The sequence below is a fragment of the Pteropus medius genome, unplaced genomic scaffold, assembly GCF_902729225.1.
Source record: "Pteropus medius unplaced genomic scaffold, Ma_sr-lr_union100, whole genome shotgun sequence".
Classification (NCBI taxonomy): Eukaryota; Metazoa; Chordata; class Mammalia; order Chiroptera; family Pteropodidae; genus Pteropus; species Pteropus medius.
In genome coordinates this window covers 6,792,759-6,816,018 of record NW_024342467.1, presented here as the reverse complement: position 1 = coordinate 6,816,018, position 23,260 = coordinate 6,792,759, and the positions used below count along the sequence as shown (strand labels likewise).

At 33.9% G+C, this 23,260-nt stretch overlaps 1 pseudogene; it reads left to right on the top strand.

Moving 5' to 3' along the window:
- Nucleotides 1-4,778: 4,778 nt before the first annotated feature.
- Nucleotides 4,779-4,897, top strand: LOC120602674 (uncharacterized; annotated as a pseudogene).
- The last annotated feature ends 18,363 nt before the right edge of the window (nt 4,898-23,260 follow it).

The following is a 23,260-nucleotide window of genomic DNA, read 5'->3' as shown; positions in this document are numbered from 1 at the left end:
CAATGAATGTTTTCCGTTTTGTTTTTGTTTTTAATGACCGTTAAAGGTTACGAATTAAACCTGATACTTGTGCTTAATTCTCATAAGTTAGCACACAACCATATAGTCAAGAATTAAGTAGAGAATTCAGCAATTGTCTAGTTAAAATCAGTAAATATAGTCACAATTTAACTATACCACTGGAGACACAAAAACTTCTTTATAGGAATGGTGAGTTATTTGCAAAATATTTTCTTTCTTCATTAAGGACAATACAACCACTTTTTTGTCATGTTTACCAATTCTTTTAAAATGTGCAAGGATTAGTGAGTTCTAAGTAAGAAGAAATCAGAGCAAAGTAGCTTTATAGTTAAGGTTAAAAAGTGAGTATCCGATTCCAATAAAATATGAAAGTTTCTAGACTTTCACAAACTTTTGAACTCCCTGCAGCTTGCCAAAGTTAGTTAAATTTTAATTAAAGTGTAAATGTTATTTTTCTTAGAATGAAAAGGAGAATTAATCCAAATCTTTTAATGCAGGCAGAAAATATTCTATATAATGTTTTGTTAGATACATATCAATAAGGAACAAATACTGTATAGCCTGATAACTTCATATATCTCATGCATTTTATTTCCTAATGGTATTATGTAGTGGTCTAACAGGTAGTTCTTAAAACTTTGTGGTGAAAAGGTCATGGTGCTAACAAGATTAAATTCACAGCCAGTCATCTTCAAAAAGGTAGGGGAAACAGAAAGTCTGTGCACAGCAAAAATAGAGTTTCTAACTCCCTAAAACCCCATAAGCTAAAAGGTAATAAAGCATCAAAAAATAAAATGTCTGCAAAATTGGGTTTTGTGTGAAACACTTACCTCTGTCAGTTATATTAGCAGAATTCTGTGTTAAGATGGTGTAAGAGAGGATATGAGTATGCACAAGTGTTTTTGTTAGAAATAGCAAAATCTGCCAGAGATATGAGTCCCAAGGTTGAATTTCACACCATCTAACCGATTCTTCCTTTCCCAGACATGAGAAACATTTACCATCAGCCCAATACACTTCCTTACCAATTTAGGGGTTTATATTCGACCAGGGCTACAGGAGGGAACCATCAATCCTAAAAAGAAAAAAAAATCAGTGAAATAAATGATATTGGGTTTTGAGCATAACTAGAAACAGCCTTTTTACTAAATCCCAAAATAAAAATTATAACTTGAGCCTGCTTAGTGTCACCCCTTTGAATCTGATTCCTGTCTCGTGACTCTTGTTCAATACTTTGTTCATGAATAAGACAGTTTGTATTTTAAAGACGTCTGTCCTCTCCAAAATAATCTATGAATTTGGTTCAATATTTTTTTAAAAATAGAATGTTTTATGGTATTTAAAGCCTATTCTAAAATTCATAAAGAAGAGAATACGTAAAAATAACCAAGATAAACCTATAAAAGAAAACTAAGAAGGGATGGCCTTGCCCACTACAGATCAAACATATATAGAATTATAGTAATAAAAATGGTGTAATACGACGAGAATTGATAACTAGATCAATGTAATAAGAGTGTAAAACTAGATAAAATCCTATACAATTATTAAGTAGATGATGAAAGTGGCATTTTAAATAAATGGGTAAAGGGTACATTTTTTATACAAATTCTTGGGAAAAATCATTAAATTATTTAGAAAGACACAGTTCATGTCTCACACTTATAAAGATAAATTTCAGATGGTTATAATCTAAGCACAAATATAATACTAAAAAGTATTACACTAAATTATAGCAAAATTTCTTTTTGATGTTGAGATTGAGAAGTTCTTAAATTTAAAAATTTCTAATGGCAAAGAACTAGAAGCAAACTCAATGGCTAGGTATAGAAGGACTCAAATAGTAGCGAAGGATTTAATGCAGCAGTTTAAAGAAGAGAGGCACTGATAAGGCAAAAATCAGGTTTTTGGTATTATGGTAGGTATATCATAATATAATTTCTATAAAAGAGTCACTAAAACAGCACTACAAACTTTCTCTGTAATTATTGATTTTCACAAATTCATAGAACAAAGTCTACAATATCCGCATTAACCTGATGGCAAAGGTTGGCTGCGTAGCGGTGTCTAGAATTTAGAATTATTGTCATGAGTTTGTTTTGCCAATTCAGCTGAAATCTCACAAAGTCAATCAATTAATTTATTCTACACTGTGTTCTAAAATATTTCAAAGGATAAATTATTTCATTTAGAAAAGTTTAATAAAATAAGCATAATTTATATTGCAAATCAAAATGTTTAAACCATGCTATTTCTGTGTTATAGCCTGAGGCAAACTCTTTATCCAAATAATCTTTGTAAAATGTAATGTACATGCATTATGTTAACCCATGGTTCATATTATCTTAGGTATACTAGTGCCTATATAAGTTCTTGAAATATTTCTCCTCAAAAATAGCTAACGTTGACCAAGCAGGATTCAAAAGCAGTATTAACCCAAGGTCATTAAAATGGACCTAAGAAAATAATGTTCCTAAAAATAACATAATCTTCTGCACATTTTAGAATTATATGCTTTTTTTTTTTAAATTGAGGCTGACCACTTTAGGCATGTTTTAATTCTACCAGGAATCCTATTTTGATCTTCCTACCCCATAAAAAGATAGAAATAAGGAAAAATAGAAAGAAAAATAAAAGTGGCTGTGACTCAGACCTTAAATTTTACTAAAATTAATGCCAGTAAAGATTTTTTTAAAAGATAATTCATACTGCCGGGTTTAATGAGAAGGGTCTTCTTAAACACTGCTGTTAGGAGAGCAATTTAACAATATGGGTCCAGAACCTTGTCAAATATCCAAATAATTGATCACAGTGGACCATGTCAGGGCCAGATGCATCACTACCAATTGCACTGCCACCACCATCACCAACCATCCTAGCTTCTGTTCATCATAACAAGATGACTTTCTCAGTGGTTTCTTTCTCTCAAAGCTATTACTTCTAAAGTGAAGAAGGGCTATATCTCTTGGTAGTGCAACAGCTTAGGGAGATAAGATTTGCCAGTGTGAGAAATCAAAACATTTCTCTGGCCACATTGTTGTGACCACAACAACATTTTTTTTGTCTGATCAAATGCAACTTTTACACCAAAACATACTTGTTACCATGTAAACTCTGAATATCAGCATGACCTCTGCTTCTCTTTTTTCTAGGCTGAGTCGGCTACCTAGCTTTATTTAACCTCATTTCACAAAGGTTAGATAACCACAAACAGAACTTAAAAAACAATGTGCTTTAGAAATAGATCAACATATGAGTAACCTTTAAGTTTTTGGAATGTGGGTAAATTTTATTTTATTAAAAATTTTTATTTTCTAAACTTTTTTTGAATAATCCTTTAAGCTAAAAGGAGAGAAAGCGACATCAATCTTAGATAATGTTTGAACTTTGTCCAGGCTATTTTAACTACATTTGAACCAAATCAAATTTGCAAATAGGAACAAAAAATATATGTAAGATGAGCAACAAACAAAAACAAAACAAATAAAAAAAACTGTTGCTGAGTTATCTCGCTATGGTTTCTTTATAATGTAGTGTCACCAAATTCTATACCTCCTGGTCTTTTAAGTTTCTGCTCAAACCTTCCCAAATTACCCTATTTAAAGACACCCCTCCACTTTCCTACTTATTAGGTCATATTGTCCTGTACATTTCTTCCATAACTTCCATCTTAAAATCTGTAATTATTCTGTTTACTTGTTTTCTGTCTCCCTACACCTGTACATAACCTCCATGTAGAGGATATGGATTATATATCCCTTCTCTAGAATATTGCCTGGCATAGGACAGTGCTCAGTTGATATTTATAGGTTCAATGATTAAATCAATTTTATATAATTTTTACAGCTTTGCTAGTTTTTCTTTCATAACCAGATATCAGAATAGCTCCCAATACATTGTCCTGTTTTTGAGGTGATTAAATCATCCTCCAGTGATACTAACTTTGCTTTTATGCCACATGTGAACCAACAACACTTTTCCTGAAAACAAATAAAAAATAAGTTTGAATCATGTTTTTTTCACATAATTTTAAATATCTTCATGCACCAGTATTTTAGACTCCAGCTGGAATGAAATTGAAAGTACTAAAATATTATGAGAAAATCTATTTCTGTACAATGTCCAATCTAATTTTGCAAACTAAGTATGTTTGGAAAGGTTGTGGAGAATATGCAAGATATTTTAGATGCTAATACCATAAATATCTTAGAACTAGTCTCAAAAACTGACCCCAAAAATCATTGAATATTTCTGTCTTTCTTATTACACAAAATATATTACATATGCTGTTTTAAAATAAATGATCCAAGTAGTGACAAAAGCAAATCATTATATACAGTGCTTACTATGTGCCAGGCACTGTTTTAACTGCTTTGTGTATATTAACTCACCTAATCTTCTGCACAACCCTATGAGATAAGAGTTATTTTCATTCTTATTTACCTATGTGGAAACTGAGGCACAGAGTGAGCACACTGGATAGCAAGAAGCCTCCATAGGAGCCCATCTGAGTTTCCTTCATTTAGTATACTGCATTTTTTTTTTTTTTCCAGAGTGACTATTGGCTTGCCTAGGGTCATGCAGTCAAAGGTAGAATTTGAACACAGTCCAGCCTCCGAGGCTCTCGAAGCTGTAATATGTCTCTAAAAATCTCTGTAATGGATGAGAAGTATTAGCTGAGCTAAGTCTATTATCACTTACACATAGACACCTGTGATGTAAATGGGACAGACAGTAGAGTTGGATGAGAAGTCTTGGTCTACGGCCATGCCACCCTGAACAAGCCTGATCCCATCTGATCTCAGAAGCTAAGCAGGATCGGGCCTGGTTAGTACTTGGATGGGAGACCACCTAGGAAGACCAGGTGCAATAGGCGTAAAAAATAAAAAATAAGAGATTGTAAGCTGACAAGGTCCTTGCAATCTGTGAGGTTAACCAAGAGTTGGCTCACCTAAAAAAAAATAAAAAATAAAATTTTTTTTTGAAAAAGAAGTCTTGGATAAAGTACAGCATAAGGAATATAGTCAATATTATTGTAACAACTACATATGGCATCAGATGGGTACTAGACTTATTGGAGTAATCGCTTCATAAGTTATATAAATATCTAATCATATGTTGTATACTTGAAACAAATATAATATTGCATGTCAACTGTAATTGAAAAAGTTTTTAAAATACAATTTTATTTTAATTTTTAAAAAGAGATTGTGGGATAAAATTCTTAGCTCTGTGTCTGAACTTACTACTAACATAGCTTTAGTTTCCTTAACTTTAAAATGGAGATATAAATCTTCCCTTGCTGTTTATTTGTTAGCAGTAACTGGTTAAATGGATGACATGTGTTACATAATTCTGGAAGACTGAAAGAACTATGAGAGTACCCTCTCTCTGAATTGGGGCTGCCTGTTTATAGACCTCTTTATTCTCTCTATAAGTAATGGAGCTCATGAAATTATTTCAGCAAATTATGAACATCAAATATTCTGTCCTGCTGATCCCAAATAGGAAACCGAGACTCTTCCTTGTCTTTTATACTCAAATAGTCAATTCGACAAATTTTTCAAGTGTGCTCAGGAACCAAATTTTGAGCAAGCTTTGTAGCGAGTAGCTGGAATAGAAGGTATCATATTGTTCTCAAAAGTCTTGGACAGCAAAGGAGAAAGGACACCCAGACCAAAGCAGATCATGATACATGCTGTGGAAAAAAAGTTCTGTGAATTCAGAGGAAGAGGGAACACTTTTGGGTGGGGGAGATTAGAAAAGAAGACTTTCAATTTATAGATATTAGCAGAAAAAAAGGAGCAACGTATGCATAGAAATGGAGGAGGAGGAGAAGAAAGTAGTAGTAGTAGTAGAAGTAGTAGCAGTAGTATGTATAATGTCCTTTGTGAATATTGATGAGGAAGCATTTAATTCTGCCTGTAAGAGAGAGTCCAGGCAGTTCTAAAAAAGAAAAAGATGGTTGAGCAGAACCTCCAATGAAGCTTAAGTAGATCGTTTCTAAGTAGATAATGGAAAAACAGTTCAAGCAAAGGATACAACATGACCATGGATTTTGGATGTTTCTCCTGTGTTTTTAGAGAATCAGAAAATTGAGGTGGGGTAGAAGGATGACTCTTAATTCTATTTTTCTTTCAGAATACAGCTGGTCTCTCTCTTCACTCTCAAAAACTTTTTTTTTTTTTTTAATTACTTGGCTCAATACCAGGTTCTTCTACTTGGGCACTGATGTCATGAGCAGCTAAACTTACTCAGCCTCACATGTCAATATCTGCTTCCTACCAGAGAATGTCCCATACAGTTAGAATGGATGTCGAGGGGGAGGGGGAACGATTCATTTAAGCAGAGTAGTTCAAGGTAATAATAGAGGAAAATAATTAAAGTTTTAAGAAGTTTATATTATGAAAAATTTAAAACACATAGTACATAGAATAGCATAGCTCCTTTTTTATTCCCTCATATAAGTTTGAAATAAATTAAAGACAACATATAATTTCACTCATAAATATTTTAATATGTATCTCTGCAAGCAAAAGAACTCATTATAACAAAAAAAATAGTTAACATAGCTTAAAAAATTTAACAAGATGAAATAACTTTTGAACATTTTGAACCTGAGGAATTTATAAACATCAAATTTTGAGGCTCTGAGGAGACAACAGAGCTAGAGATGAAGAAGCTGGTTTCATCAACATAAGGGAGATGCCATGCATTAGGAAATAGGTGACATCACTCAGGAGTCAAAAAGACAAACAATAGTAAGAATGCATTAGAGACAAAATTTGAATAAAGGCTGGAGGAATGAGTAGACCCTCCATTTGTAAAGGGAATGAGACTTAGGAGAGGCCTTGAAAGAGAACAGGTGGTGAGAATGGGGGTGGTAATGCATCTGAGGGAAATGGAGTTTGACTGGTACAAAGTCTCACCTCACAGGAAGGAAGGTAGTGGTAGGAAATGAGGTCACCTAGGTAGGGGAGACTACAACATGCATGCAAGAGTCCAGGATGTGAATTTCATTCATTGTTTCGGTAAATGTTTGTTGAATGTGAACAATACACAAGAGACCATGCTAGGAGTTAGAGATACAAAGACTTAATGAGATTAATGAGATTAGACTTCTGTTCACAAGAGACATATGAACAAAAATACCACAATTATTATAAATCATTCAAAACCATTTACTGAATATACTCTATGGTTCAGGCACCATGGTTTGTGCTGCATATACAACGATAAGTAAGTCATGGACCTCAAGAAGCCATCGAACCATTAACAAGTTTTGATTATAATGCTGACATGAGAAAAATAATTTTTAGGGGAAATTATTTTTCTCTCTGCACAAAGAAAGGATTAGAGAGCACTCTGAGTTAAGAAGACAAGTGCTAAACCTAAATTAAGATAGTTGCAACAAGAGTAGAGATAAAAGGATTATGCAACAGATGTATTAGTGGGAAAAAGTTGATGGAGAAACTGGGTAACTGATGTCCAGAAGTCTCAGAAAGGGTGTGTGTGTGTATCTTTCAGGTGTGAGCCATAATAGTTCTCTTTTCTGATGTCTGAAAACCGTCTTTGTGACTAACATTGAACTGTATAGAAATCACTTTTTCTTGATGCTAAGAAATATTTTAAATGCAGTAGTATCCTGAAACATCTTGCTGGAGCCATCAAGTTCTTGGTAGAAAGGGAACTTCCCCATTGCCAATACCTTGATATACTGATATGTTCCCCTCAAATGCAAGTGTTGTCCTAGTAAAGAAAGTGCAATGTTTCTTGGCTATCTATATTAAGGTCCATTTGGAGCATTTGCAGTGTTTCTTCAATGATTGATTGAAGTATCTTATGGTCTCTGTGGTGTTTACTTGGAGTCAACAAACCGCACAGATAAAAAACAATCAGTAAATTATTTTTAAGGATTGGAAACAGAAATCTTCAGATGATTCACTGATGATTCAGATTTCTGTGTATCACTTCTACTCTACTTGTTGCCAAGGGAACTTGGGGCCTACTTCCTACCACACCACGGCTATAAAAAGTACCAGCAAAAGCCACAGGAGAGTAACTTCTCTACTTTTATTAAAAATGGATAACAAACTAAATGTCAGTTACACAAAAAAGACTGGAGTTTTATCTATGATGGTTATGTTCATGAGACACCAAGAAGCCAAGTTGTTATTCTATTTATCTACCAACTGTTTTTCCACTGCTTTCCTCATGCAGGACATCTTCTATAAAGAACCTAAGAGGTCAATAGAAATTGTACTTCTCTCCATAAGATCTGGACTAGTGTGCATTTGTAGTAATAGCCATAGACTGTGAAATCCGTGTCACCTCAGGCAGGATTAGAACTCACAGTCATGCTGCCGGCCTGCCTGCTTCTCTGGGTCACTGTGGCAAGAGAAGGACATGAGACAGGGACAAGGAGCTAGGTTGCCTACCACAAATAGGTCCTGCACACCTTCACTCTTATAGCCACGGTCTCTTGATCTTTCTCTGACAATCACCAGAGAATGATTGAATGTTTCAATCATTCATAAAAATATCAATGTAGTCAAATATTCATAAGAGAAAGCTAGTCATGAATGTATACTTTGCATACATAACCTAAATTTTTTCCTTTAATATGTGCTTTCAATTAAATTTTCCTCTGGAAATAGGAAATGAAGGCTGCCTTTATAAATAGTTGTCAGGAAGACACACACAGGACATAAGTTACGGCATAGACAAGCACACTCTATGCTTACAGAGGGCACAATCTCCCATCCACTAAGAAGGCCTAGTAGGCCAAGACAACTGCAAGCATTCTACAAATATTTTTGTTTTCATTTGGCTGTAGGGCTTACTAGAAAATTTGTAAAGTTTCCTTTTTTTAAGATGGACATATTTTCTCTTTATGGTTCCACGAAGGCAAAAATTCCATAGGCAAAATTTCCATGAGCCTCACCTAAGAGATATAAGATGCCTAAAATTTTATGATGCTTAAATTTATTTAGTATTAGAGCGCTTCTGCTATTTGAAGAGGCAGTATAAGCAAATATGAGGTTATAAATTTAAATTTGTTAAATGAATGTTAAGTATTACTTATAATATGCAGTGATTTTTCTAAAATGCAAACCTGTTTATATCATCTCTTTCCACCTAAGGATCTATCATAAGTTTCCTATTTCTTAGAGAATAAGATCCAAGCTCCTTTTCAAAGCCCTTTATGGCCTCATCTCACACCCCTTTGGATTTGAGCAATGCTGAATTACTTACAGCTTTCAACACATATTATTGCTCCATACTTCTGTGATTTGGCACGTGGCTCTTGCTAAACCTGGAATGTTTTTGCTCTCTTTCTATGTGATTGGTTTCTATTTATTCTTAGCACTTAATTCATATATCAGCTACTCTGCTGAATCTTTCCTGATTCAACTGCCTATCAAAAGCAATTCTTACATAGGACCTCTGGCTTTGTCCACTTTTAATATTGCACTTATAGAACTATATGTAAATATTTGTTCATGTGTGCATGTACTTTTTCTTCTATTACACTGCATATAAATTTTTGGAGTCAGATCCATATTATAATTTTTTAAAAATCTTTGTATTCTCAGCACTTTGCACAGTACTCAGAACGCATTAAGTTGTTAGGAACTTTTTATTAAAATATTTTCCATTTTGCAAACCTTATGATTATTGTCAAAGAAAAATTTGCTTAAAATAAATGCATCACAAAAAAAAAGTTAGTGATACATTAAATAAACATTGCATATTTGTGCCTTAAAATGCCTTGTAGAAGAGAATTGTGTCCAAAATTCCTTGCTGGGTAAACAAGGAAAGGATCAAAGTGTTATAGATGAGATGGCTATAAATGAAAGGGGTATTTATTCAACAAAGAAAAACAACAATGAAGTCTTTCCATCCTCTGATTGCTGGGACTAGCTGGTGGAAAAATTAACATGTGTGGTTTTTTTGTTGTCCCAAGGACTTTCAATGGGACCAACGTCTACTTTAAGATCTAATTCAAAGCTATAGAAGCTTTGCAACAGGCCTGTCAACTAAAATAGAAGTGAGAGAAAGGAGCTAATTCCATCAAATCGGTTTTTTTCCTTTGTCTTTTTTTTTGTCTTTTTCTTTCTCTCTTTTTTTTTTTTTTTGATCAAGGTACTCATAGGCCTTGAATCCAAGTATTTCAGAAGCCCCAATCCCTAGAAATGAAGAATGAAGGTGAATTGACAGGGCTGGATGTAGGAGAGGAGTCTTAATATGAAATAAGACTTCACATACTGTACTTCTGTAAGATCTGAAGTATCAGTAGTGTGTGACTTGCTGTAAAGGAAACTAGAACTAGTACTGGGCACTGTGACTTTTCATTCACAACCTGGACCTTGCCTGGCAAAAGTCGTTATAGCACCACGTGGCGGTTCCTAGAATTCACACATCCACTAATATGAGAGATGCCAGGACAGGCTGAGAAAGCTACAAGAGAAATATGATGATTGAGCCAAATGCTAGAGTAGGGTCAGGAAATGAAGAGAATCAAGGCTGAGGTATAACTGAGAAGTAGAGGGATCTTTGAATAAGAATTTGGAATACCAACTAGCCTTCGAGTGATGTATGGACAGATAGGTCATCTTGGTGTAAGGGGCTTTGTAAATAATGGGAAAACACTCTCCATTTCCTCAACAGGAGTGAAAATATTCTTTAAAAAGAAAAGAGTAGAGAACTTATTTGTGCCAGGGTTTCTAAAGCCTCAGTGGAGTTTCTATTTGAAATTACTGCCCACTTCCTTCATAGTGAGACAACTAGACCAACTCTGTGGAGCCTGGGTTTTCAAAGTCTCACAGAATACCCAGGGTGAGTGTCAGAAATGGAAGGTAGATTTCAAGAAATTCAACAGGCAATCTGAGTACATGAAAATGTCCGCTGACCTCTGCAGTGCTCTCATTGTCTTCCCAACATTGTTAAACAGACTTTTGTTTTCCACCAGGGTATATATTCCTTTATTGGATGTTGTTATCTGGATGTTCTCTACCTGGATGTTTTCTGGACAATATCTCTGCGCATTTAACAGTCAAGACTCTGAAGAACTCTTAGGAGGGATGGTTAAAGACCTGGGTTGGCTAGGTCTTTAACCATCCCTCCTAAGAGTTCTTCAGAGTCTCTGGTACAAGACGGTATACACTCACTTTTCCCTGCTTCTCAGTTGCGTCTTCCAGCAGATCACCCAGTGAGAGTAAGTAGCCCAAGGAAGTACCTGCCAGCCCCCACAGATGGCACCGAAAGAGACTGTGCAATACCCTAACAGCATCAGAAGAATAAAGCTGACAAGAATAATGTTGCAAAGTCTCTAAAAACCAAACTGTCATTGGAACTAAAGCCAACAAAAGTAGTGCAGAACTTATAATCTCAAACTAAACAAAGCAATTGCCTGCTAAAATGGAAGATATAAATAGGATCAAGAGTCTTCTAATGGAATTACCAAAATGTCCAGGATACAAGAAAAACCACTCATCATAACAAGAACCAGGAAAACTGTAATCTGAATGAGAAAAGACAACCAACTGATGCCAATAACAAATTAGATGTTGTAATATCTGACAAAGATTTTAAAGCAGCTGCCATAAAGTGCTTCAAAAATCAGTTACAAATCCTCTTGAAAGAGATAAAAAAAAAAAGTCTTAGCAAAGAAAGAGAAGTTATGACAGCCTATAGAATGAGAAAAAATATTTTCAAACACTATATCTGATAAGGTGTTAACATCCAAAATACATAATGAACTCATGCAATGCAATAGTTAAAAAATAAAAATAAAAAAACCGCCACATATAACCCAATTAAAAAATTAGCAAAGAAGCTAAATAGACATTTTTCCAAAGAGGATATATGAACGGCCTATAGGTAAATGAAGAGCTGCTTCTCATCACTAATCATAAGGGAAATACAAATCAAAACCACAATGAGGTATCACCAGATACCAGTTAGAATGGCTATTATAAAAAAGAGGAGATAACAAAAGCTGGTGAGGATGTGGAGAAAAGAAAATCCTGGTGCACTGTTGGTAGGATTGTAAACTGATGGAAAACATAATGGAGTTCCTCAAAGAAGTTAAAAATAGAACTACCATATGATCCAGCAATCTCACTTTTGGGAATATACCCGAGGGAACAAATACACCATGTCAAAGAGATAGCTGTACCCTCATATTCATAGCAGCATTATTTATAATAGCCAAGAATGGAAACAACCTAAGTGTCCACTGATGAATTAATGGATAAGAAGTTGTGAGGTGCATATGTATAAAACAACGGAATGTTATTCAGCCATTAAAAGAAGCAAATCTTGCCATATATGACAACATAAATGGACTTCGAGGGCATTATATTAAGTGAAATAAATCAGACAGAGAATGACAAATACCAGATGATCTTACTTGTATATAGACTAAAAAAAGAAAAAAGAGAGAGAGATCAGATTTGTGATTACCAGTGGTTGGGGTGGAGGGAGAGGGAATTGAATGAAGGTGGTCAAAACTCTGGAGTTAAAAAAAGGAATAGAAGTTATGGAAGAGACATGAGAGCTTGCATAGTACCATATCCAGGCCACCTTCCATGGCTCTGGTTGTGTTTCAACTCATCATAATTATTACTCATGGTATTCACATGTATGGATTAGCATCAGCCCCTGGAGCAAACAAGGATGTATAGTGGCTCTTGTTTCTTTAGATATAATCAGTATTTCACCCCTCTCTCCTATTTTCTTAATCTCCGTAAATTAAATTCTTCAGGAAAGGTCAGATTATAGTATTCTAAGAAATAAAAATAAAATTTATGCCCTGTTCTGGGATTGCTCAACTCAACCTGACTTGTTATTGACAAAATTAGCATCTGTAATATTGGGAAACAGACCAGCCTTTTTGTAAGAAGTTCCTGGTTTAACTATCTCCAAGTCCACATCTAGTTTCAAGATAAATGGTCAGCCACACTGAATGGAAACCGAATTTGTAGCTGATGATCAAAATTGCCTTTAGCATTCAGAAACACTCCCTTGAGAGGATCTACCCTAAGCTCCCAATTCAGCTTGCACTAGGTGAAGTAAATTGTATTCTTAGAACATTTTAAATTCACATGTGTCACATAACAAGCAGTCAAAACTGACAAGCAGACACCCAGGAATATTGTCAGTAATATCTCCAAGCAAAGTCATCTTGCCTAGAAAGACCCTTAGGTTAAGAAATTTTTCAACCAAATATAGTTGCAACTGACCAAGGCAGAATAAAGAAACACTACTACCTGCATGGTTAGTATATATCAAGTCAGGAAAACTCAACCAGAGAGCTAAAGTGGCTTGAGATCAAATGGAGTGGTGGGGAAGGGTCCTAAACAATGTCCTTAAATGCTGCTGCTCTGTGAAGCTGATTTGTGGGCTGGAGTAAAGAGCCAAAGCTGGAAGACAACTGAGAAGACAACATGACAAATAGTTATTCAAAACAAGATTCCAAATCATAGTTTTGATGGTGGAAAGCTGAAATGCTTATCTGTGGATAAATGAATTTTAACTATTTGACGTCATTTTATGTCACTGGAAGAGATACTTCTATTGTATTTTCAGTTTGTTCTGAAATAATGTGTTATGACATAAGATTCAAACTCAAATGTACCAAAGGTCAGACTTGCTCTATTTGCCTAAAGGAAAGATCATAATGAAAATTCTTAGAGAGGTTTAATATGTCAAATGTAATTATATCTCAGTCAGGCGTTCAGCACTTTTGAGCACATTCCTTGGATAAAGTTCTGTGCAAAGTGCTTTAAATCTATATTTTCCATCAGACTATTTTATTGGTACAAGTTTTATCTTCAAATAAAAAGGAAAGCTCGATTCTCAAAAATCACAGTAGTTCTCATATGAATCACTTTTTGGTTCATGGATTTCTATGTTCAGTCAAAAAATGTCCCTTCATTACAATCTTATACTTCTATTTTCTATCTCTTGTCAGAAATATTTTGGCATATAACCAAAGATAAATAAATAATCATTGATCAAGGATAAATATGACTTACCACATGATCAAGGATAAATAAACATAAACTAGTTTATATTACAATGAAAGAATTTTGAAATAGAAGCATAAATATAAAGATAAATGAAATCTTTAAATTAGTAAAGATAACATGACAGCTATCAGAAAAAAATTTTTCACCTATTATGAGGAAAATAAAATCTCCAATTATAAACATTGGTTTATATTATTCCAAGATCAACTAGTTTAAAAATATTTAATGTTTGGAGTAATTAGATGAGTTACTATACTGTTTAATAATATTACTTTAGACTAAAGATTAAGGAAAGATGCTATCTTTGAAATTAATAAGAAAATACTTGCTTTATTTTACACGTTGTTTATGAGTAAGACATCTTTTTCCCCTTGAAACAGTATATGCTTAAATGACCAGAGACTATATTTGAATTCATGTTCAGAATCAAGCTCTTTAAGCTTTTATTTGTAGGAATTCTTTACATTTAAGCTACTTTAAGTTCAATGTGAGGAAGCCTCTTATTCTTTCTCCATAAAAGGATTAGTCTTTGATAAACAATTTTGTCTCTTATCCTGGCCTCTAATCATATGTGTTTACTGAGAAAGATAAAGTCTCTGAAGTTTTCATCGAGATGACTTTAAAAGGTGCAAATCATACTCTGCCTAGTACATCACATAGCATCACTACAAGGAATTATTGACCACATCCACAATTTTGATGGTGCAAGAACATGATAACATAAAGTACTTCACCCTCATATTGAAGGGATCTGCCAAGGGATAAAAGCAGCACTGACTGATCTTCATTGTTTTATCTTCTCTTTTTCTTAGTATGATCGTTTTCCATTTTTTCTGTATTATGTGTTCACAGATGAGTTTAGCTTTTTCTTTGTGGATAAAGTAGAGAGCATTCTAAAATGGTTAATCCAAAGAGATAAATTTCCTTTTTATCTTTACCAACATGAAAGAGGAACTCCCAGTAGCAGAGGAGACTTTGCTCAAAATAGAAACATAAAAGAGATACAACTTAGAAAATGACCATTCTCATCCTATCCAGTACATATTTTGTCTGATACATGTCCTATAATGCTATACAACTATGTAAAAAGACTACAAATCCACACAGCCACAAAACCGCAAAGCTGCAAAGCCTAGAATGAATGACAATTATCAGAGTTACTAGGAAAACAGACTTGGTGACATCTAGATCTCTTTCAAGTATACTATATCATGTCGGGAGCACATCAAGAAGACAAAACTTTCCACTCTATTTTAAAATCACTAATGCCACTCTGAACAAGCCTGATCCTATCTGATCTCAGAAACTAAGTAGGGTCAGGCTTGGTTAGTACTTGGATGGGAGACCACCTAGGAAGACCCGGTGCTGTAGGCATAAAAAATTTTAAAAAATAAATAAATAAGGGATTGTAAACTGACAAGGTCCTTGAAATCTGTGAGGTCAACCGAGGGTTGCCTCGCCTAAAAAATAAAATAAAATAAAAAAATAAAATAAAATAAAATAAAATCACTACACAAGGAATAAAAGAAATATAATGAAAAATAATAAACACAATGATAGGTCCCATTGAAAATGCCCATAAAAACTTTTACCTGAACACTGTCATGGCATCTACATTTTGGGAGTCCAAAGACAGGGAGAATCAAGACAATTCAATAGTAATGTGAATACACCAAAGAATAGCTGCACGAAAGCAGTCCAATTTGTCTTCACAGTTCTTGTTCTGAAAGCAATGGTTTCTAAAGAAAGGCATTCATATCAAAAGTCCACAGATTTGCAAAGCCTATGAGTCTGAAGGGATTATTGGGGTTAAATAAGTATACAAATGATGCTCTGCAAACCAAGCCCAAATGATAGAGCTTAATGCATATACCTACCTACATACATAATTGATGATGTGCAATCTATCTTCTGTTTCTCATGCTTTTGGTGTCATATCTTAGTAAGCATTGCATTGCCTAATGCAATGCGGTCATGAAGATTTATACCATTTCCTTTTAAGAGTTTTATAGTTTTAGATCTTATATTTAGGTCAGTCCAATCTAACTTTTATAGGGTGTTCGTAGAGGTCTACTTTTTTTTTTTTTGCATGTGAATATATAGCTGTGCTGGCACCAGTTTATGAACAGATTATTCTTCCTCATTGAATTATCTTGGCGGTCTTGTTGTCTATCTTGTTTTTGAGCTCTAATTTTTTACATCCATTTATTCACTTTGTTTCCCATAGCACTCATAATCTAATGATAAATTTCCTGAGTTTAGAGACCATGTACTGTACCTATCCATGCCGCACTCTCATTATCTGGCAGAGTACTGAAACTATATTAGGTACTTAATAAATCACTGATTCTTTGGTTGGTTAATAGAATTGGAGGTATCGAAGAGTTAAAGGAAAGAAGCCAGGAACTATTATAGAGATAAAAGGTATAACTTTCATCTTATATTGATGTATCCAAACAAATAGTTTTGAAAATGCTTAAATAATTAATATTTGGAAGACAATTCAAATTCATATTCCATTGAGAATCATTTCTAAATCGTTACACTCAAATATATTACTATGTTAGTAATATATGCTGTTGTGGGAATTCCTCTATACAGCATTTACTCTTCAAAATCTTTTCAAGATATAGAGTCAACTTCTTTCATATACATTCTTGTCTTAGAATAGTGTACAGGTGTACCTCAAAGATATTGCAGGTTTGGTTCCAGACCACTGCACTAAAGTGAGTATCATAATAAAGCAAGTTGTAATCTTTTTGGTAGAGGGTCTTACCTTCAATTTGTGAACAAATGCAATATCTGTGAAAAGCAATAGTTCAAAGCACAAAACGAGGTATGCCTGTATGCAATTAATTACATTTTTTCCTATTTTAGCCTCTCTTCTAGTTCTCAGGAAATTAACCATTAGCTTATAAGTGCTATGGGAAACAAAGTGAATAAATGGATGAAAAAAATTAGAGATCGAAAACAAGGTAGACATCAAGAATGCCAAGATAATTCAATGAGGAAAGAATAATCTGTTCACAAACTAGTGCCTACTAATTGTATAGCCAATGGAAGAATCTTACTAATTATTCAATACATTAAATCAAACAAACTATCTAGGGACATCAGTCCCAAAGATCTGAAGTCTCGAATAAAAGGAACTACTTGTGAAACATTGTGCCTCTTTATTCATTGAAAACACATTTCTCTTCTAGATATTATATTCATGTTGCAAATTCAGAGAATTTGAGAAGTAGAAAAAGAAGAAGCAGGCTTCCGCCTGACCTACAAACATGAAACTTAAAAAAAAAAAAAAAAAGTTCTGGTTTTCCACCATTAAATGAATATTAAGTTAATCTAGGACTCATTTTTTTAGTTAAGGTTTGCAAGCAAGTCTCTAAAAATGCAAATTATATAATAGACTCTTGTATTTTTCCTGTCCTTTTCTTTCATCTTATTAATCTTGCAAGAAACATTATATATGTCTTTCAGAACACTGAATTTTAGTGAAGATGTGCTTGAGTAAAAAAAACAAAGCTCCACATAAACGTTTAACAAAATTACTATGACAAATTTTTGGAAAGAAGTATGAGAAATTAAGACTCCTCTTTTCTTATTTGAACCGGATGACTGTCAAATTTGAAACACTGGCTTTCATTTCTATGTTTTATTTTTTAAAATTTGAAAGTATACAAAAGCGCCATTATGTAAAATTCTGCATGTAAAAAAAAAAGTACAAGAAAATAACACACATTTATAGAAAATTAAGACCTGAAGTCCCAATTGTCTTCTTATTAGTAAATTCTTTTTTGTTATACTTTGCATTCTTTTAATCTTCTAGATCTGCAGAAGCTAAATGAGGAAAGTATGATGAAATACTTGACCTACATCATGAAATATAAATAAAAATAAGGTCAACGATCTAAATGTTTATTAGGAAACTCTGTTTAAGACTTGATTTGCATGTATCTCATATTTCTTTCGCTATTAATTCAATTACCCTTTCAACTAGCCTTACCTATGTCAAGTAACATTGCTCTCAGTGCATAGCAAGTAGCTGATGAAGACCTTGTCCAGAGTAAATGAACATTTTAGACAGCAGACATTGCAGTGGGATTTAGAAAAGATTAAACTCTTTGTACCCTGCCCAAAGCAATAATTAAAATAAATGGAATCTGCTTATATAAACAGCTGTCATTTCTTCTTCAACAAGGAATTTTGCCATTTGCCAGTATCAAAATGACTAATCTTCTAAGAGAGCACTGAGTTCTTACCATTTCTTTCTCCCCCCTCCCCGCCCCAGCAAGAAATCCTAAAAGAACAATCAAAAGGAACGTGCACTCTGAGGAAGTGTCTGGCAATCACAATACACTCTGGCCACTGTCTAAATGCATGGAAACTTCTGGAAGAGTCAGTTCAATACTTTTTCTGATCTTTAAGTATATAATCAAAATCAGGGTTCTTATTTGTCATCTTCCTCTAGCATTTCTACACCAGTCTTCAGATTTCAGAAGACTAGTAAATATGCTCCAATCTTTGAAAGGCAAACCTCAGTTTTTATCTAAATAATTAAAAAGACATAATATCGAAAAGTACAAGGAACTTCTGGATGTCGTTTGCGATGCAGAAGTCTCCCAACTTAAATGATCATCAGTAAAAACTGGTTTTCTGAAAAGCTGGACATGTAAAAATCACGAGAGCTTTCATCGCAGATGTTATGATGACTGTAAGCTGTAGGACAGACTCTACGTGTTATGAGTACAGGACAGAATATTGACTCAGATATGAAATATTGATTATTGAGTGATGAGGGAGAGTACACCACATGTTGCAGGCATGAAAATCATGTCCATATACTATATTTTATCCTTAGAAACACTTTGGGTGGTAAACAGTAACTGTGGTTCCGAGAAGTTTTATGTTTTGCTCAGAACAAAGACTAGTTAATTAAAAAGATAGTGCCTGAGCCCCCAACTTCTAAGTCAGTGTTTTTCCCTCTTATTTTTCCAAGAATATCTTGAAACATATGAACAGATAGGTCATAGGAAATTATACAAATGGCCTTTATGCATATTAAAAGATGTTCAATTTCAGACATACCAGAAGAATTGCATTGCGATGCCATTTCTCCATCGTCAGACTGGCAAAACCAAAAGTATGACATCATATTTTTGGTGAAACTGTAGGGAAATAAGTACTCTCATACACTTTTGGGAGGATTAGAATATGGTCCAAACCTTAAGAAGAGAATCTGGCAAGGTTAACTAAAACAGAGATGCATTTCGAAACAGCAAGCCTACTTTTAGGAATCTAGCTTATAAACATACTCACACAAGTCTAAAATGACATATGATCAAAGTTTTTCATTTTGGTATTATTTGTATAGCAAAAATTAGAAATAACTCAAATATTAACAACATGGTGTTGCCCAAATTAATTATAGTACATGTATACAATAAAGAAATATGCAGCAATAAAAGGAAATGAGGAATATCTTTATATACTGATATGGAGAGATTTTTAATGAAAAGACAAGGGTACAGAATAGCATATCTGGTATACCATCTTTTGTTAAGAAATAAGAAATATATATTGCAAAAAGAACATTGGAAGAATGAACAAAAAAATTAATAAATGATTACTTGTAGAGAACAGGGAGGTGTAAGTGAGGGAGAAAGGTCAGGAGAGGCATGTATGGCATAAATTTTTAAATAAAATTTTGACTTTTATACCTTGTAAATGCATTGACAGTTTTTTTAGAGAAGATAAAAAATTAAACAAATCCTTAAACTTGGAAACTAATTTAACCAAATATATATAATTCTATGTAAGCAAATATATATAATTCTATGTAAATTGATAGACCTTTGACTGGATAATCTTTAGGGATCCATTCTACAGAGGAGGAAAGAACCCTGAAGACATTTTAAATTTCCTTTAATTTTATCATTAGTAGTGTTTTTACAACTCCTTTATTTATAAAGTTCCCTCGCCAAGATCCAACCGGGGCAAAAAAAAATCATTTTTTTTAAGGGAATATAAATTAAGGAATAAATTACATAGGTCATGGAAGAACTGAGAAGCTGAGAGGAAGTGGTAATACAACCCATATTTTAGAGACAGCAAGCAAGAAACTGCTCCAACTTTAGGCTAGAGGGACAAAAAAGACAAGACTGAGTTATGGAGTCCAGAGGACCAGATCACCTGTTGACAGCCATAACCAAAGTGGGCCTGTCCTGGGGACCTGGAACCACACACAAGCAGCGGCCACATCTCAGAGACATCTCCCAAGACAGGAAGAAAGGGTAAAAATCCTCTGGTTTCTCCCTCCCCACTCCCCTCCACTTTCCTACCAGTGACACTATTGGCTGGCATGGGAGCCTGCAAAGGTGATAGAGTATGGGAGGGGTCTAAGGACAGTCTCAGGACTAGCACAGAAACTAAAAAATGTTATTAACTTTATTAGAAATTATGATTTGCAATTAGGGAAAAAAGAAGTACAATTATAAAATCAAAGAAGCTATGTAAAATTGCTCTGTTAATATTGACTTCAAAATTTAAATATAAACTCATGATTTAAAAAATATATTTATTTTCTTGGTCCATCCACTGAAATGGCCTAGATATAATTTTACTCCAATATCAATGAAAACACTTAAACTGACATTGTGGCTTTTAACATGCCTACTAAAATAAATCAGCACTCTCTGAAGAAATAGTAGGTTTTTGATCTAGGACACAAAAGGTACAGACTGTGCCTGGGACATTTTGACCTCAAGATATGGAGAAAAGGGAAGCCTTGTGCAGTGTTGGTGGGAATAAGTATAAAGGTTCCTCAAAGCATTAAAAAAATAGAACTATCATATGATCCAACAATCCCACTTCTGAGTATCTATATCTGAAGGAAATGAAATCAGCGTCTAGAGTTATCTGCACCCCAATGTTCACTGAAGCATTTTTTTTTTACAATAGCCAAGGCATAAAAACAAATGAAATGTCAACAGATGAATGAACAGATAAAGAAAATGTGGCTCATTCGCTTACTCTTGCATGTGCTCTTGCTCGCTCGCTCGCTCTCTCTCGTGCTCTCTCTCTCTCTCTCTCTCTCTCTCTCTCTATATATATATATATATAAAATAATTTAGCCACGAAAATGAAGGAAATTCTGATTTGTGACAACATGAATGGACCTTGAGAGTATTATGCTAAGTGAGATAAGTCAGACAGAGAAAGACAAATACTCTATGATCTCATTTATACATGGAATCTAAAGAAGCTGCACCTGTAGAAATGGAGAGTAGATTGGTGCTTACTAGGTGCTGGTAGGTAAGGGAAACGCCGAGATGTTAGTCAAAGGTTACAAGTTTTCAGTTAAGATAAGTTCTGGGGATCTAATGTACAGTATGGTGACTATAGTTAACAATACTTTGTTCTACACTTGAAATTTGTGGAGAAAGTAGATCTTAAGTATTTTCACCACATACCACACATGTGCACACACACACACATACACACACTCACATTTGATAATTGTGTGAGGTGATAGATGTGTTAACTATCCTAACTGTGATAAATACTTCAAAATATATACATATATCAAATCATCACATTGTTTATCTTAAAGTTACACAAGGTAGTTTGTCAATTATATCTCAATAAAATTGAAAAAATAAAGTCAAATGTTAAAAAAAGATAGTTTTCAAAATTTAATAGAGTCATCTTAAAAGGAGACAACAGCTTAAAAGGGCTCTCATTAGCAGTGTTTTGACATAGTGAATATCAAAAAATAATTATTTTTATAGTTGATTTAAAATTAATTTTATAAAAATCTTTCAATGAACAATTAAACTAAAAATAAGAGGAAGGCCAGAAAAATGCATTTGTTGTCATTTTGAGTGAGATATTAAACCAAATCTTAGGAGATATACTGTCTCCTACTATGATGTAATTCAACATCAAGCACAATGCATTCTAGCCCAAAATGGCTAATTTAAATCTTATCGACCTTTAAATTGAACTTTTAATTCATGAGAAATTTCAGGGTTAGACTTAAAATGCACTAAGAAAAAGCCATGAGATAAATCCAGAGGTTTGTTCTTCAATAAGTGACATGCAAACAATCTAAGTTGTTCTAGGCTAAATGAGGTTTAAGATGCAATGTGTTGTCCTAGATTAGATCCTGGTTTTGAACATGGCAGGAAAAAATTGGAGAGATTATGGCTGGATACAAAATGAAATTAAGAAAGTATTATTAATTTTGCCAGATGTAAATATCGTTATTCGGCTATATAGGAATATATGATTTTTTTAAAAGACTGAATATCGCAGTAATAAGGTGTGTAATGTGATGTCTGTATTTTTTTAAAATACTTCTGCATTTAAAAAAATATTTTTTAAAGAAAGATTTAGCATGATCTTCCATGATCTGACTCCAGTTTAGTTTTCTCATCTCATCCAGGCATATGGTAAAATAATAAATATCACCTATGTCTTTATTATTGTTTTTAAAATAACTCCCTTTGAAACTTTCAGGATAAGTAAACCTATTTTAACATGGAACAAAGTCTTGTTTTAAAACAAAATATTTTCAACCTTAAATTCTTAAACGGACTTTAGGATACCTGGGCGGGGGTGTGTGTATTTATCTCATGAATTTTACGGCTTTCAACAGGTTGTCAAAGTGGCATGTGACTCAAAAATATTAGAAATGTCAAGAGGTTTTCCAGTTTTACTTGTATAACTCACTGCACTGTAGCTTTTAAAAGAACAATCTTTAACTACTCTAAGAGTTTTTAAATAATTGAATCAAATTAAAATATTATATATGAAGCTCATAGTTTCCTTGTTGAACTTTCGGCCTCTTTACAGATGATATTTCCATTTATATTTTTCCATCGCATGCTGAGAATTAAGCAACTCCTGAGGGTTAGTCTTTCATATACATTTACGTATGTTATAAACTATGTCTAGTTTTCAGATAATGAGGGGAAAAGAGTTGATTAAAGGGTCTTTGAGGCTTTAGAAAAGAAGGATCAGTTAATCTTAAACCATTAGCTGCGTCATGTAGCTGACATTAAAGGCTGAACATTTACTTGGTTTTGAATTAAGGTAAATTTCCATGGACATGCTAAAGGCTGAGTTCCTGTAGGGATAGGACTAGTGTTCAGAGGAGGAAGGAAAGACACATATGCAGGGCTGGTCCCATGGGAATGCAG